Below are 10000 nucleotides of genomic sequence, written 5' to 3'. Positions count from 1 at the left end.
TTTTCCAATGCCAGTTCTTGGAAATGAAGAATATAATTAACATTTTGACCCTGACGTGATTTGAACACTCAACCTTCTGATCTGGAGTCAGACGCGCTACCGTTGCGCCACGAGGTGGTTCCTGCAGATAGGAAGGAACTCTTCAGAATATTTGAGATCGAACTATCAGAATTACAAAATGTTGCTCAAGTGCAGCTTCGCACGGCTCGATGAAAATTTTCCAATGTGAGTTCTTGGAAATGAAGAATATAATAAATATTTTGACCCCGACGTGATTTGAACACGCAACCTTCTGATCTGGAGTCAGACGCGCTACCGTTGCCCCACGAGGTCGTTCCTGCAGATAGGAAGGAACTCTTCAGAATTTTTGAGATCGAACTATCAGAATTACAAAAGGTGGATCAATTGCAGTTTCGCACGGCTCGATGAAAATTCTCCAATGCCAGTTCTTGGAAATGAAGAATATAATTAATATTTTGACCCTGACGTGATTTGAACACTCAACCTTCTGATCTGGAGTCAGACGCGCTACCGTTGCGCCACGAGGTCGTTCCTGCAGATAGGAAGGATCTCTTCAGAATATTTGAGATCGAACTATCAGATTTACAAAAGGTTGCTCAAGTGCAGCTTCGCACGGCTCGAGAAAATTTTCCAGTGTCAGTTCTTGGAGATGAAGAATATAATAAATTCTTGACCCCGTAGTGATTTGAACACGCAACCTTCTGATCTGGAGTCAGACGCGCTACCGTTCCGCCACGAGGTCGTTCCTGCAGACAGGAAGGAACTCTTCAGAATTTTTGAGAGCCAACTATCAGCATTACAAAAAATGTTGCTCAAGTGCAGCTTCGCACGGCTCGATGAAAATTTTCTAGTGTCAGTTCTTGGAGATGAAGAATATAATAAATATTTTGACCCCGACGTGATTTGAACACGCAACCTTCATATCTGTAGTCAGACTCGCTACCGCTGCACCACGAGGTCGTTCCTGCAGATAGGAAGGAACTCTTCAGAATTTTTGAGAGCCAACTATCAGAATTACTAAATGTTGCTCAAGTGCAGCTTCGCATGGCACGATGAAAATTTTCCAAGTGCAGCTTCGCACGGCTCAATGAAAATTTTCCAATGTGAGTTCTTGGAAATGAAGAATATAATAAATATTTTGACCCCGACTTGATTTGAACACGCAACCTTCTGATCTGGAGTCAGACGCGCTACCGTTGCGCCACGAGGTCGTTCCTGCAGATAGGAAGGAACTCTTCAGAATTTTTGAGATCGAACTATCAGAATTACAAAAGGTGGCTCAATTGCAGCTTCGCATGGCTCCATGAAAATTTTCCAGTGTCAGTTCTTGGAGATGAAAAATATAATAAATTTTTGACCCCGTCGTGATTTGAACACGCAACCTTCTGATGTGGAGTCAGACGCGCTACCGTTGCGCCACGAGGTCGTTCCTGCAGTTAGGAAGGAACTCTTCAGAATATTTGAGATCGAACTATCAGATTTACAAAAGGTTGCTCAAGTGCAGCTTCGCACGGCTCGAGAAAATTTTCCAGTGTCAGTTCTTGGAGATGAAGAATATAATAAATTCTTGACCCCGTAGTGATTTGAACACGCAACCTTCTGATCTGGAGTCAGACGCGCTACCGTTGCGCCACGAGGTCGTTCCTGCAGATAGGAAGGAACTTTTCAGAATTTTTGAGAGCCAACTATCAGAATTACTAAATGTTGCTCAAGTGCAGCTTCGCATGGCACGATGAAAATTTTCCAAGTGCAGCTTCGCATGACTCAATGAAAATTTTCCAATGTGAGTTCTTGGAAATGAAGAATATAATAAATATTTTGACCCCGACTTGATTTGAACACGCAACCTTCTAATCTGGAGTCAGACGCGCTACCGTTGCGCCACGAGGTGGTTCCTGCAGATAGGAAGGAACTCTTCAGAATTTTTGAGAGCCAACTATCAGAATTACAAAATGTTGCTCAAGTGCAGCTTCGCACGGCTCGATGAAAATTTTCCAATGTGAGTTCTTGGAAATGAAGAATATAATAAATATTTTGACCCCGAAGTGATTTAAACACGCAACCTTCTGATCTGGAGTCAGACGCGCTACCATTGCGCCACGAGGTCGTTCCAGCCCATTACAAAGTTACTCTTCAGAAATTTCAGAAGCAACTCTCAAAATTACAAAAGGTTGCTCAAATGCAGCTTCGCAGGGCTCGATAAAAATTTTCCAGTGTCAGTTCTTGCAGATGAAGAATATAATAAACATTTTGACCCCGACGTGATTTGAACACGCAACCTTCTGATCTGGAGTCAGACGCGCTACCGTTGCGCCACGAGGTCGTTCCTGCAGATAGGAAGGAAGTCTTCAGAATTTTTTAGAGACAACTATCAGAATTACAAAACGTTGCTCAATTCAGCTTCGCACGGCTCGATGAAAATTTTCCAGTGTCAGTTCTTGGAGATGAAGAATATAATAAATATTTTAACCCCGACGTGATTTGAACACGCAACCTTCTGATCTGGAGTCAGACGCGCTACCGTTGCGCCACGAGGTCGTTCCTGCAGATAGGAAGGAACTCTTCAGAATTTTTTAGAGACAACTATCAGAATTACAAAAGTTGCTCAATTCAGCTTCGCACGGCTCGATGAAAATTTTCCAGTGTCAGTTCTTGGAGATGAAGAATATAATTTAATATTTTAACCCCAACGTGATTTGAACACGCAACCTTCTGATCTGGAGTCAGACGCGCTACCGTTGTGCCACGAGGTCGTTCCTGCCGATTGGAAGTAACTCTTCAGAATTTTTGAGAGCCAACTATCAGAATTACAAGATGTTGCTCAAGTGCAGCTTCGCACGGCTCGATGAAAATTTTCAAGTGTCAGTTCTTGGAGATGAAGAATATAATAAATTTTTTGACCCCGACGTGATTTAAACACGCAACCTTCTGATCTGGAGTCAGACGCGCTACCGTTGCGCCACGAGGTCGTTCCTGCAAATAGGCAGGAACTCTTCAGAATTTTTGAGATCGAACTATCAGAATTACAAAGGGTGGCTCAATTGCAGCTTCGCATGGCTCCATGAAAATTTTCCAGTGTCAGTTCTTGGAGATGAAGAATATAATAAATTTTTGACCCCGTCGTGAATTGAACACGCAACCTTCTGATCTGGAGTCAGACGCGCTACCGTTGCGCCACGACGTCGTTCCTGCAGATAGGAAGGAACTCTTCAGAATTTTTGAGATCGAACTATCAGAATTACAAAGGGTGGCTCAATTGCAGCTTCGCATGGCTCCATGAAAATTTTCCAGTGTCAGTTCTTGGAAATGAAGAATATAATTAACATTTTGACCCTGACGTGAATTGAACACGCAACCTTCTGATCTGGAGTCAGACGCGCTACCGTTGCGACACGAGGTGCTTCCTGCAGATAGGAAGGAACTCTTCAGAATATTTGAGATCGAACTATCAGAATTACAAAATGTTGCTCAAGTGCAGCTTCGCACGGCTCGATGAAAATTTTCCAATGTGAGTTCTTGGAAATGAAGAATATAATAAATATTTTGACCCCGACGTGATTTGAACACGCAACCTTCTGATCTGGAGTCAGACGCGCTACCGTTGCCCCACGAGGTCGTTCCTGCAGATAGGAAGGAACTCTTCAGAATTTTTGAGATCGAACTATCAGAATTACAAAAGGTGGATCAATTGCAGTTTCGCACGGCTCGATGAAAATTCTCCAATGCCAGTTCTTGGAAATCAAGAATATAATTAATATTTTGACCCTGACGTGATTTGAACACTCAACCTTCTGATCTGGAGTCAGACGCGCTACCGTTGCGCCACGAGGTCGTTCCTGCAGATAGGAAGGATCTCTTCAGAATATTTGAGATCGAACTATCAGATTTACAAAAGGTTGCTCAAGTGCAGCTTCGCACGGCTCGAGAAAATTCTCCAGTGTCAGTTCTTGGAGATGAAGAATATAATAAATTCTTGACCCCGTAGTGATTTGAACACGCAACCTTCTGATCTGGAGTCAGACGCGCTACCGTTCCGCCACGAGGTCGTTCCTGCAGACAGGAAGGAACTCTTCAGAATTTTTGAGAGCCAACTATCAGCATTACAAAAAATGTTGCTCAAGTGCAGCTTCGCACGGCTCGATGAAAATTTTCTAGTGTCAGTTCTTGGAGATGAAGAATATAATAAATATTTTGACCCCGACGTGATTTGAACACGCAACCTTCATATCTGTAGTCAGACTCGCTACCGCTGCACCACGAGGTCGTTCCTGCAGATAGGAAGGAACTCTTCAGAATTTTTGAGAGCCAACTATCAGAATTACTAAATGTTGCTCAAGTGCAGCTTCGCATGGCACGATGAAAATTTTCCAAGTGCAGCTTCGCACGACTCAATGAAAATTTTCCAATGTGAGTTCTTGGAAATGAAGAATATAATAAATATTTTGACCCCGACTTGATTTGAACACGCAACCTTCTGATCTGGAGTCAGACGCGCTACCGTTGCGCCACGAGGTCGTTCCTGCAGATAGGAAGGAACTCTTCAGAATTTTTGAGATCGAACTATCAGAATTACAAAAGGTGGCTCAATTGCAGCTTCGCATGGCTCCATGAAAATTTTCCAGTGTCAGTTCTTTGAGATGAAAAATATAATAAATTTTTGACCCCGTCGTGATTTGAACATGCAACCTTCTGATGTGGAGTCAGACGCGCTACCGTTGCGCCACGAGGTCGTTCCTGCAGTTAGGAAGGAACTCTTCAGAATATTTGAGATCGAACTATCAGATTTACAAAAGGTTGCTCAAGTGCAGCTTCGCACGGCTCGAGAAAATTTTCCAGTGTCAGTTCTTGGAGATGAAGAATATAATAAATTCTTGACCCCGTAGTGATTTGAACACGCAACCTTCTGATCTGGAGTCAGACGCGCTACCGTTGCGCCACGAGGTCGTTCCTGCAGATAGGAAGGAACTCTTCAGAATTTTTGAGAGCCAACTATCAGCATTACAAAAAATGTTGCTCAAGTGAAGCTTCGCACGGCTCGATGAAAATTTTCTAGTGTCAGTTCTTGGAGATGAAGAATATAATAAATATTTTGACCCCGACGTGATTTGAACACGCAACCTTCATATCTGTAGTCAGACTCGCTACCGCTGCAGCACGAGGTCGTTCCTGCAGATAGGAAGGAACTCTTCAGAATTTTTGAGAGCCAACTATCAGAATTACTAAATGTTGCTCAAGTGCAGCTTCGCATGGCACGATGAAAATTTTCCAAGTGCAGCTTCGCATGACTCAATGAAAATTTTCCAATGTGAGTTCTTGGAAATGAAGAATATAATAAATATTTTGACCCCGACTTGATTTGAACACGCAACCTTCTAATCTGGAGTCAGACGCGCTACCGTTGCGCCACGAGGTGGTTCCTGCAGATAGGAAGGAACTCTTCAGAATTTTTGAGAGCCAACTATCAGAATTACAAAATGTTGCTCAAGTGCAGCTTCGCACGGCTCGATGAAAATTTTCCAATGTGAGTTCTTGGAAATGAAGAATATAATAAATATTTTGACCCCGAAGTGATTTAAACACGCAACCTTCTGATCTGGAGTCAGACGCGCTACCATTGCGCCACGAGGTCGTTCCAGCCCATTACAAAGTTACTCTTCAGAAATTTCAGAAGCAACTCTCAAAATTACAAAAGGTTGCTCAAATGCAGCTTCGCAGGGCTCGATAAAAATTTTCCAGTGTCAGTTCTTGCAGATGAAGAATATAATAAACATTTTGACCCCGACGTGATTTGAACACGCAACCTTCTGATCTGGAGTCAGACGCGCTACCGTTGCGCCACGAGGTCGTTCCTGCAGATAGGAAGGAACTCTTCAGAATTTTTTAGAGACAACTATCAGAATTACAAAACGTTGCTCAATTCAGCTTCGCACGGCTCGATGAAAATTTTCCAGTGTCAGTTCTTGGAGATGAAGAATATAATAAATATTTTAACCCCGACGTGATTTGAACACGCAACCTTCTGATCTGGAGTCAGACGCGCTACCGTTGCGCCACGAGGTCGTTCCTGCAGATAGGAAGGAACTCTTCAGAATTTTTTAGAGACAACTATCAGAATTACAAAAGTTGCTCAATTCAGCTTCGCACGGCTCGATGAAAATTTTCCTAGTCAGTTCTTGGAGATGAAGAATATAATTTAATATTTTAACCCCAACGTGATTTGAACACGCAACCTTCTGATCTGGAGTCAGACGCGCTACCGTTGTGCCACGAGGTCGTTCCTGCCGATAGGAAGTAACTCTTCAGAATTTTTGAGAGCCAACTATCAGAATTACAAGATGTTGCTCAAGTGCAGCTTCGCACGGCTCGATGAAAATTTTCAAGTGTCAGTTCTTGGAGATGAAGAATATAATAAATTTTTTGACCCCGACGTGATTTAAACACGCAACCTTCTGATCTGGAGTCAGACGCGCTACCGTTGCGCCACGAGGTCGTTCCTGCAAATAGGCAGGAACTCTTCAAAATTTTTGAGATCGAACTATCAGAATTACAAAGGGTGGCTCAATTGCAGCTTCGCATGGCTCCATGAAAATTTTCCAGTGTCAGTTCTTGGAGATGAAGAATATAATAAATTTTTGACCCCGTCGTGAATTGAACACGCAACCTTTTGATCTGGAGTCAGACGCGCTACCGTTGCGCCACGAGGTCGTTCCTGCAGATAGGAAGGAACTCTTCAGAATTTTTGAGAGCCAACTATCAGCATTACAAAATGTTGCTCAAGTGCAGCTTCGCACGGCTCGATGAAAATTTTCTAGTGTCAGTTCTTGGAGATGAAGAATATAATAAATATTTTGACCCCGACGTGATTTGAATACGCAACCTTCTTATCTGTAGTCAGACTCGCTACCGTTGCACCAGGAGGTCGTTCCTGCAGATAGGAAGGAACTCTTCAGGATTTTTGAGAGCCAACTATCAGAATTACAAAATGTTGCTCAATTGCAGCTTCGCACGGCACGATGAAAATTTTCCAATGTGAGTTCTTGGAAATGAAGAATATAATACATATTTTGACCCCGACGTTATTTGAACACGCATTCTTCTTATCTGTAGTCAGACTCGCTACCGCTGCACCACGAGGTCGTTCCTGCAGATAGGAAAAAACTCTTCAGAATTTTTGAGAGCCAACTATCAGCATTACAAAATGTTGCTCAAGTGCAGCTTCGCACGGCTCGATGAAAATTTTCTAGTGTCAGTTCTTGGAAATGAAGAATATTCTAAATATTTTGACCCCTACGTGATTTGAACACGCAACCTTCTTATCTGGAGTCAGACTCGCTACCGTTGCACCACGAGGTCGTTCCTGCAGATAGGAAGGAACTCTTCAGAATTTTTGAGAGCCAACTATCAGAATTACAAAATGTTGCTCAAGTGCAGCTTCGCACGGCTCGATGGAAATTTTCCAATGTGAGTTCTTGGAAATGAAGAATATAATAAATATTTTGACCCCGACGTGATTTGAACACGCAACCTTCTGATCTGGAGTCAGACACGCTACCGTTGCGCCACGAGGTCGTTCCTGCAGATAGGAAGGAACTCTTCAGAATTTTTGAGAGCCAACTATCAGAATTACAAAATGTTGTTCAATTGCAGCTTCGCACGGCTCGATGAAAGTTTTCCAATGCCAGTTCTTGGAAATGAAGAATATAATTAACATTTTGACCCTGACGTGATTTGAACACTCAACCTTCTGATCTGGAGTCAGACGCGCTACCGTTGCGCCACGAGGTGGTTCCTGCAGATAGGAAGGAACTCTTCAGAATATTTGAGATCGAACTATCAGAATTACAAAATGTTGCTCAAGTGCAGCTTCGCACGGCTCGATGAAAATTTTCCAATGTGAGTTCTTGGAAATGAAGAATATAATAAATATTTTGACCCCGACGTGATTTGAACACGCAACCTTCTGATCTGGAGTCAGACGCGCTACCGTTGCCCCACGAGGTCGTTCCTGCAGATAGGAAGGAACTCTTCAGAATTTTTGAGATCGAACTATCAGAATTACAAAAGGTGGATCAATTGCAGTTTCGCACGGCTCGATGAAAATTCTCCAATGCCAGTTCTTGGAAATGAAGAATATAATTAATATTTTGACCTTGACGTGATTTGAACACTCAACCTTCTGATCTGGAGTCAGACGCGCTACCGTTGCGCCACGAGGTCGTTCCTGCAGATAGGGAGGATCTCTTCAGAATATTTGAGATCGAACTATCAGATTTACAAAAGGTTGCTCAAGTGCAGCTTCGCACGGCTCGAGAAAATTTTCCAGTGTCAGTTCTTGGAGATGAAGAATATAATAAATTCTTGACCCCGTAGTGATTTGAACACGGAACCTTCTGATCTGGAGTCAGACGCGCTACCGTTCCGCCACGAGGTCGTTCCTTCAGACAGGAAGGAACTCTTCAGAATTTTTGAGATGGAACTATCAGAATTACAAAAGGTGGCTCAATTGCAGCTTCGCATGGCTCCATCAAAATTTTCCAGTGTCAGTTCTTGGAGATGAAGAATATAATAAATTTTTGACCCCGTCGTGATTTGAACACGCAACCTTCTGATCTGGAGTCAGACGCGCTACCGTTGCGCCACGAGGTCGTTCCTGCAGACAGGAAGGAACTCTTCAGAATTTGCGAGAGCCAACTATCAGAATTACAAAAGGTGGCTCAATTGCAGGTTCGCATGGCTCCATGAAAATTTTCCAGTGTCAGTTCATGGAGATGAAGAATATAATAAATTTTTGACCCCGTCGTGATTTGAACACGCAACCTTCTGATCTGGAGTCAGACGCGCTACCGTTGCGCCACGAGGTCGTTCCTGCAGACAGGAAGGAACTCTTCAGAATTTTCGAGAGCCAACTATCAGAATTACAAAATGTTGCTCAAATGCAGCTTCGCACGACTCGACGAAAATTTTCTAGTGTCAGTTCTTGGAGATGAAGAATATAATAAATATTTCGACCCCGACGTGATTTGAACACGCAACCTTCTTATCTGTAGTCAGACTCGATATCGTTCCACCACGAGGTCGTTCCTGCAGATAGGAAGGAACTCTTCAGAATTTTTGAGATCGAACTATCAGAATTACAAAAGGTGGCTCAATTGCAGCTTCGCATGGCTCCATGAAAATTTTCCAATGTCAGTTCTTGGAGATGAAGAATATAATAAATTTTTGACCCTGTCGTGATTTGAACACGCAACCTTCTGATCTGGAGTCAGACGCGCTACCGTTGCGCCACGAGGTCGTTCCTGCAGATAGGAAGGAACTCTTCAGAATTTTTGAGAGCCAACTATCAGAATTACAAAATGTTGCTCAAGTGCAGCTTCGCACGGCTCGACGAAAGTTTTCTAGTGTCAGTTCTTGGAGATGAAGAATATAATAAATATTTTGACCCCGACGTGATTTGAACACGCAACCTTCTTATCTGTAGTCAGACTCGCTACCGTTGCAGCACGAGGTCGTTCCTGCAGATAGGAAGGAACTCTTCAGAATTTTTGAGAGCCAACTATCAGAATTACAAAATGTTGCTCAAGTGCAGCTTCGCACGGCTCGACGAAAATTTTTTAGTGTCAGTTCTTGGAGATGAAGAATATAATAAATATTTTGACCCCGACGTGATTTGAACACGCAACCTTCTTATCTGTAGTCAGACTCGCTACCGTTGCAGCACGAGGTCGTTCCTGCAGATAGGAAGGAACTCTTCAGAATTTTTGAGATCGAACTATCAGAATTACAAAATGTTGCTCAAGTGCAGCTTCGCACGACTCGATGAAAATTTTCCAATGTGAGTTCTTGGAAATGAAAAATATAATAAATATTTTGACCCCGACGTGATTTGAACACGCAACCTTCTGATCTGGAGTCAGACGCGCTACCGTTGCGCCACGAGGTCGTTCCTACAGATAGGAAGGAACTCTTCAGAATTTTGAGA

At 43.1% G+C, this 10000-nt stretch overlaps 1 protein-coding gene and 28 non-coding genes across 29 annotated transcripts in view; 1 reads left to right on the top strand and 28 right to left on the bottom strand.

Moving 5' to 3' along the window:
* Window positions 1–10000, top strand: part of LOC145992683 (uncharacterized) — a 245492-nt gene that overhangs the window by 163146 nt on the left and 72346 nt on the right. The window lies entirely within an intron of this gene.
* TRNAW-CCA (transfer RNA tryptophan (anticodon CCA)) lies at window positions 262–333 on the bottom strand. Its single transcript has one exon. It is a non-coding gene; the product is annotated as a tRNA-Trp (tRNA).
* On the bottom strand, window positions 478–549 carry TRNAW-CCA (transfer RNA tryptophan (anticodon CCA)). The gene has a single exon. It is a non-coding gene; the product is annotated as a tRNA-Trp (tRNA).
* TRNAW-CCA (transfer RNA tryptophan (anticodon CCA)) lies at window positions 1161–1232 on the bottom strand. Its single transcript has one exon. It is a non-coding gene; the product is annotated as a tRNA-Trp (tRNA).
* On the bottom strand, window positions 1376–1447 carry TRNAW-CCA (transfer RNA tryptophan (anticodon CCA)). The gene has a single exon. It is a non-coding gene; the product is annotated as a tRNA-Trp (tRNA).
* TRNAW-CCA (transfer RNA tryptophan (anticodon CCA)) lies at window positions 1590–1661 on the bottom strand. Its single transcript has one exon. It is a non-coding gene; the product is annotated as a tRNA-Trp (tRNA).
* On the bottom strand, window positions 2057–2128 carry TRNAW-CCA (transfer RNA tryptophan (anticodon CCA)). Its single transcript has one exon. It is a non-coding gene; the product is annotated as a tRNA-Trp (tRNA).
* Window positions 2273–2344, bottom strand: TRNAW-CCA (transfer RNA tryptophan (anticodon CCA)). The gene has a single exon. It is a non-coding gene; the product is annotated as a tRNA-Trp (tRNA).
* On the bottom strand, window positions 2488–2559 carry TRNAW-CCA (transfer RNA tryptophan (anticodon CCA)). The gene has a single exon. It is a non-coding gene; the product is annotated as a tRNA-Trp (tRNA).
* Window positions 2703–2774, bottom strand: TRNAW-CCA (transfer RNA tryptophan (anticodon CCA)). The gene has a single exon. It is a non-coding gene; the product is annotated as a tRNA-Trp (tRNA).
* TRNAW-CCA (transfer RNA tryptophan (anticodon CCA)) lies at window positions 2919–2990 on the bottom strand. The gene has a single exon. It is a non-coding gene; the product is annotated as a tRNA-Trp (tRNA).
* On the bottom strand, window positions 3134–3205 carry TRNAW-CCA (transfer RNA tryptophan (anticodon CCA)). The gene has a single exon. It is a non-coding gene; the product is annotated as a tRNA-Trp (tRNA).
* Window positions 3566–3637, bottom strand: TRNAW-CCA (transfer RNA tryptophan (anticodon CCA)). Its single transcript has one exon. It is a non-coding gene; the product is annotated as a tRNA-Trp (tRNA).
* Window positions 3782–3853, bottom strand: TRNAW-CCA (transfer RNA tryptophan (anticodon CCA)). Its single transcript has one exon. It is a non-coding gene; the product is annotated as a tRNA-Trp (tRNA).
* On the bottom strand, window positions 4465–4536 carry TRNAW-CCA (transfer RNA tryptophan (anticodon CCA)). The gene has a single exon. It is a non-coding gene; the product is annotated as a tRNA-Trp (tRNA).
* Window positions 4894–4965, bottom strand: TRNAW-CCA (transfer RNA tryptophan (anticodon CCA)). The gene has a single exon. It is a non-coding gene; the product is annotated as a tRNA-Trp (tRNA).
* On the bottom strand, window positions 5579–5650 carry TRNAW-CCA (transfer RNA tryptophan (anticodon CCA)). The gene has a single exon. It is a non-coding gene; the product is annotated as a tRNA-Trp (tRNA).
* Window positions 5795–5866, bottom strand: TRNAW-CCA (transfer RNA tryptophan (anticodon CCA)). The gene has a single exon. It is a non-coding gene; the product is annotated as a tRNA-Trp (tRNA).
* Window positions 6010–6081, bottom strand: TRNAW-CCA (transfer RNA tryptophan (anticodon CCA)). The gene has a single exon. It is a non-coding gene; the product is annotated as a tRNA-Trp (tRNA).
* On the bottom strand, window positions 6224–6295 carry TRNAW-CCA (transfer RNA tryptophan (anticodon CCA)). Its single transcript has one exon. It is a non-coding gene; the product is annotated as a tRNA-Trp (tRNA).
* Window positions 6440–6511, bottom strand: TRNAW-CCA (transfer RNA tryptophan (anticodon CCA)). The gene has a single exon. It is a non-coding gene; the product is annotated as a tRNA-Trp (tRNA).
* Window positions 6655–6726, bottom strand: TRNAW-CCA (transfer RNA tryptophan (anticodon CCA)). The gene has a single exon. It is a non-coding gene; the product is annotated as a tRNA-Trp (tRNA).
* Window positions 7519–7590, bottom strand: TRNAW-CCA (transfer RNA tryptophan (anticodon CCA)). The gene has a single exon. It is a non-coding gene; the product is annotated as a tRNA-Trp (tRNA).
* On the bottom strand, window positions 7951–8022 carry TRNAW-CCA (transfer RNA tryptophan (anticodon CCA)). Its single transcript has one exon. It is a non-coding gene; the product is annotated as a tRNA-Trp (tRNA).
* Window positions 8167–8238, bottom strand: TRNAW-CCA (transfer RNA tryptophan (anticodon CCA)). The gene has a single exon. It is a non-coding gene; the product is annotated as a tRNA-Trp (tRNA).
* TRNAW-CCA (transfer RNA tryptophan (anticodon CCA)) lies at window positions 8596–8667 on the bottom strand. Its single transcript has one exon. It is a non-coding gene; the product is annotated as a tRNA-Trp (tRNA).
* Window positions 8811–8882, bottom strand: TRNAW-CCA (transfer RNA tryptophan (anticodon CCA)). The gene has a single exon. It is a non-coding gene; the product is annotated as a tRNA-Trp (tRNA).
* Window positions 9242–9313, bottom strand: TRNAW-CCA (transfer RNA tryptophan (anticodon CCA)). Its single transcript has one exon. It is a non-coding gene; the product is annotated as a tRNA-Trp (tRNA).
* On the bottom strand, window positions 9890–9961 carry TRNAW-CCA (transfer RNA tryptophan (anticodon CCA)). The gene has a single exon. It is a non-coding gene; the product is annotated as a tRNA-Trp (tRNA).

Source organism: Lepisma saccharinum, chromosome 9 (assembly GCF_977018435.1).
Source record: "Lepisma saccharinum chromosome 9, izLepSacc3.1, whole genome shotgun sequence".
In the NCBI taxonomy this organism is placed as follows: Eukaryota; Metazoa; Arthropoda; class Insecta; order Zygentoma; family Lepismatidae; genus Lepisma; species Lepisma saccharinum.
Note: the sequence above shows the minus strand (reverse complement) of the source record. Positions and strands in the feature narration are given on the sequence as shown.